Raw genomic sequence first — 5,033 nt, forward strand, 5'->3', positions numbered from 1 at the left:
CTTTATATGTGACAAGAATCTCTTTGGGTTTTCTGACAGATTCCGAGACAGAGTTTCGTTGTAGAAATTATTAAAAGCATCTCGCATTGGACCACGCTCTATATTTCGAACTTCTGCAAAACTTTGCCATCGGTAAAGGCAGGCAGGGTGCTCCAAGAGGTCGCCAGTGTCCACACACGGTCATATGGGTAGCGACTCTGGTTGACCAACGGGTCACCTGACTAGTCGGACTGTGAATGGATTTCTTTAGACAACTGACAGGTAGCTCACGCGCTGTCACGAAGCTAATGCTGGACCGTGGGATAATCCACTGAAGACACGTATACTACGTTGAGGAACGTGTAGCGTATGCAGAAGCCGGATCGTTTCTGGGCGTTCAGCGATATGGTAGAGATCAGGTCAGCGAGTTGTACATTGAATGCCCTGGCCCCTGTGAAGATGGCTTTAGTACCAAACAGTAGTCTCCAATAAACCCACACCGAAAGTTGACACTCCACAGTCTCTGATGTTAATTCTCTCAGTCAGTGTAGATTCTCAGCGGCCCAACAATGTGTATATCTCACGTTCAGATTTTCATGATTTGTAAAGGTAAGTTCATCGGTACAGATAATTGTTTCAAGAAAGAGCCAATTGTCCTTCCGCCACATCAGAACGAATGCGATAGAATCACATATGAAATTAGAATTATATTAGTACCTTCAGCTGCTAACGGCCGTTGATATATATCAACGGGGACAGGTGAAAATGTGTGCCCCGACCGGGACTCGAACCCGGGATCTCCTGATTACATGGCAGACGCTCTATCCATCTGAGCCACCGAGGGCACAAAGGATAGCGCGACTGCAGGGACTATCTCGCGCACGCCTCCCGCGAGATCCACATTCTCAACTTGTATGTCCACACACTACATTCGTAGTGTCCCACCCCAACACACTCAATACTCGTGGAAGACATTCTTACCAAGTCCCGTAAGAGTTCGGGGAATTTGTGTGCATCCGCACAGAAGAAGAAGGTCGTGGCCAGTGTTGCCAGAACTATATACTTATACGGATATGGCGTCTGTTCTTTCGGACATGTCCGAAAGAACAGACACCATATCTATATAAGTACAGGGTGATTCAAAAAGAATACCGCAACTTTAGGAATTTAAAACTCTGCAACGACAAAAAGCAGAGCTAAGCACTATCTGTCGGCGAATTAAGGGTGCTATAAAGTTTCATTTAGTTGTACATTTGTTCGCTTGAGGCGGTGTTGACTAGGCGTCAGCGTCAGTTGATGCTAAGATGGCGACCGCTCAACAGAAAGCTTTTTGTGTTATTGAGTGCGGCAGAAGTGAATCGACGACAGTTGTTCAGCGTGCATTTCGAACGAAGTATGGTGTTAAACCTCCTGATAGGTGGTGTATTAAACGTCGGTATAAACAGTTTACAGAGAATGGGTGTTTGTGCAAAGGGAAAAGTTCTGGACGGCCGAAAACGAGTGATGAAAATGTAGCACGCATCCAGCAAGCATTTGTTCGCAGCCCAGGAAAATCGACTCGCAGAGCTAGCAGAGAGCTGCAAATTCCACAGTCAACTGTATGGAGAGTCCTACGAAAAAGGTTAGTTATGAAACCTGAACGTCAACTACCCGAGGCGATGGATCGGCCGCCAGGCAGCCCGTGACAGAGCACTTCATGACTGGCCTCCAAGAAGCCCTGATCTTACCCCCTGCGATTTTTTCTTATGGGGGTATGTTAAGGATATGGTGTTTCGGCCACCTCTCCCAGCCACCATTGATGATTTGAAACGAGAAATAACAGCAGCTATCCAAACTGTTACGCCTGGTATGCTACAGAGAGTGTGGAACGAGTTGGAGTATCGGGTTGATATTGCTCGAGTGTCTGGAGGGGGCCATATTGAACATCCCTGAACTTGTTTTTGAGTGAAAAAAAAACCTTTTTAAATACTCTTTGTAATGATGTATAACAGAAGGTTATATTATGTTTCTTTCATTAAATACACATTTTTAAAGTTGTGGTATTCTTTTTGAATCACCCTGTATATAGAATCACATATGGCTTTTGAAATTCCGCTAATTAATCTGCTGAGGAAGTCATCTGCGATACAAATGGAAGCTGTTTGCATACAAAATGTGAAGAACGCTACGCTGACTTACACTGAGGTTATAGCGATATGCACTTATACAGATGGCAGTAGTAACGCGTACACGAGATATAAAAGAGCAGTGCATTGGTGGAGCTGTCCTTTGTACTCAGGTGGTTCATGCGAAAAGGTTTCCGAAGTGATTATGGACGCATGACGCGAATGAGCAGACTTTGAACGCAGAGTCGTAGATGGAACTAGACGCATAGGACATTCCATTTCGGAAAGCCTTCAGGAATTCAATATTCCGAGATCCACATGACAAGAATGTGCCCAGAAATTTCAGGCTTTACTTATCACCATAGACCGAGAGTACCGGCGTCTGCGTAGAGTCGTCAGTGTTAATGTGGTGTCACCGCCAGACACCACACTTGCTAGGTGGTAGCTTTTAAATCGGCCGCGGTCCGTTAGTATACGTCCGACCCGCGTGTCGACACTGTCAGTGATTGTAGACCAAGCGCCGCCACACGGCAGGTCTAGAGAGACTTACTAGCACTCGCCCCAGTTGTACAGCCGACTTTGCTAGCGAAGCTACACTGACCAATATGCTCTCATTTGCCGAGACGATAGTTAGCTTAGCCTTCAGCTACGTCATTTGCTACGACCTAGCAAGGCGCCATTACCAGTTTATATTCAGTGTAATAATGTCTAAACAAGAGCGATGTTCTCCAATTGTGGATTAAAGTTAAGTATTCCAAGAACTACGTTCTTTTCTTTATAGGATAATTACTTTACCTTGTTCCAGACCTCACGCCAATCTGCGTGAGCTTAACACGTGCCTTTCGGCTTCCTCTCATTGTGACTTGGCTGTCTTGCCAAGTCACAACAGTTAACAGACAAGCAATACTGAGTGACATAACTGCAGAAATCAATGTGGGACGTACGACGAACGTATCTGTTAAAATAGTGCGGCGAAATTTGGCGTTAATGGTCTATTGAATCAGATTGAAGCAGATGACTGATGTGATTGTCTTTGGTAACAGCACGACATCGCCTGCATCGCCTCTCCTGGACTGGTGACGATATCTGTTGGACCCTAGGCGACAGGAAAACCGTCGGGTGGTCAGATTAGCCACGCTTTCAGTTGGTAAGATCTGGTAGTAGGGTTCGAGTGTGGAGCAAATCCCACGTAGCCATGGTCCCAAGTTGTCAGCAAGGCTCTGTGCAAGCTGGTGGTGCTCCAAAATGGTGCGGCCTGTGTTTATACGTAATGGGCCCTCTTGTCCAATTGAACCGATCTTTGACTGGAAATGGTTTTGCTCGGCTACTTGGAGATCATTCGCAGCCATTCACGTCTTTACGGATGACGTCAGGCCACAGTATTTTGCGACTGGTTTGAAGAACATTGTGGACAGTTTGAGCGAATGATTTCGCTACGTAGATAGCCCGAAATGAATCCCACCGGACGTTTATGGGATATAATCGAGAGGTCAGTCAGTGCTCAAAATCCTGCGCTGGCAATACTTTCGCAATTATGAACGACTACAGAGACAGCATACAGGGGACACCCAATAATAGGTTGAGTCCATGCTACGCCCAACTGCTGCACTCCGGCTGACCTGTGGCCCGTCAGCGAATTCCATGACGCACTTTGAATGTCTGTGGAGCCAACATGTGGATTATGAGCAACAGCTGCCAGAATATCTACTCGTTTTCGATGGCTCTGCTTTTTACAGGCTTGCTCCGTATCTTTTCTGTCGGCCTCAGGGCCTTTTCAAAAACAATTTATTTTGCACATTCGCTTAATTCTCATTCTTATTGGACCGTTTGTTGGGATATCTTGTGTGTACAATTCAACTGTTCGCGTTCCATTCTGCACTCTCCCTAAGGAAGTGACATATAAAATTTCTCTTTGTTTGTGAAAGACGTTTATTTTTTCAACACTGGACACAGACGGAATAAACGCTACATTTCCTCTGTGGCCATTTTATATCGTTATCGCGGCTGTACAAAATACTGTTTCCTCTCCATCCACGAGACGTATTTCCTTATTTGGATGTGTAATCACGAACTTCATAATAAGACAGCAATCGGTTTCATGTTCAAAGCAGATAAATTCTGAATTATAAATATAGTAATTTCACCGTGACAACTAATCGGAATGTGATGAATGAAACGCCGTGGAATTTGTATCTTTTAAAAATACGATACTACCAGCAGAAATTACTGCAGTTACATTTGAACAGTCAACGCTGATAGCGATATCTTTGTAATTAATGTATCTATGGAAAGAGAGTATACGGCGACTAGTGAAGAGTTTCTCACAATCAACCAGTGTGAAAAGAGAACTACGATGTCTTAAACGGTTTCGACAACATTTTAAATGAACAGCTTGGCTGAATATTGCTGTGTATTGAGTATTACTCGTCTTTCTCCGAACTACATTTACATCTACACTCCTGGAAATCGAAATAAGAACACCGTGAATTCATTGTCCCAGGAAGGGGAAACTTTATTGACACATTCCTGGGGTCAGATACATCACATGATCACACTGACAGAACCACAGGCACATAGACACAGGCAACAGAGCATGCACAATGTCGGCACTAGTACAGTGTATATCCACCTTTCGCAGCAATGCAGGCTGCTATTCTCCCATGGAGACGATCGTAGAGATGCTGGATGTAGTCCTGTGGAACGGCTTGCCATGCCATTTCCACCTGGCGCCTCAGTTGGACCAGCGTTCGTGCTGGACGTGCAGACCGCGTGAGACGACGCTTCATCCAGTCCCAAACATGCTCAATGGGGGACAGATCCGGAGATCTTGCTCGCCAGGGTAGTTGACTTACACCTTCTAGAGCACGTTGGGTGGCACGGGATACATGCGGACGTGCATTGTCCTGTTGGAACAGCAAGTTCCCTTGCCGGTCTAGGAATGGTAGAACG

At 45.4% G+C, this 5,033-nt stretch overlaps 1 non-coding gene across 1 annotated transcript; it reads right to left on the minus strand.

Moving 5' to 3' along the window:
• Positions 1 to 749: 749 nt before the first annotated feature.
• On the minus strand, positions 750 to 824 carry Trnat-ugu. The gene has a single exon. It is a non-coding gene; the product is annotated as a tRNA-Thr (tRNA).
• Between the last annotated feature and the right edge of the window lie 4,209 nt (positions 825 to 5,033).

Source organism: Schistocerca americana, chromosome 6 (genome assembly GCF_021461395.2).
Source record: "Schistocerca americana isolate TAMUIC-IGC-003095 chromosome 6, iqSchAmer2.1, whole genome shotgun sequence".
Lineage (NCBI taxonomy): Eukaryota > Metazoa > Arthropoda > Insecta > Orthoptera > Acrididae > Schistocerca > Schistocerca americana.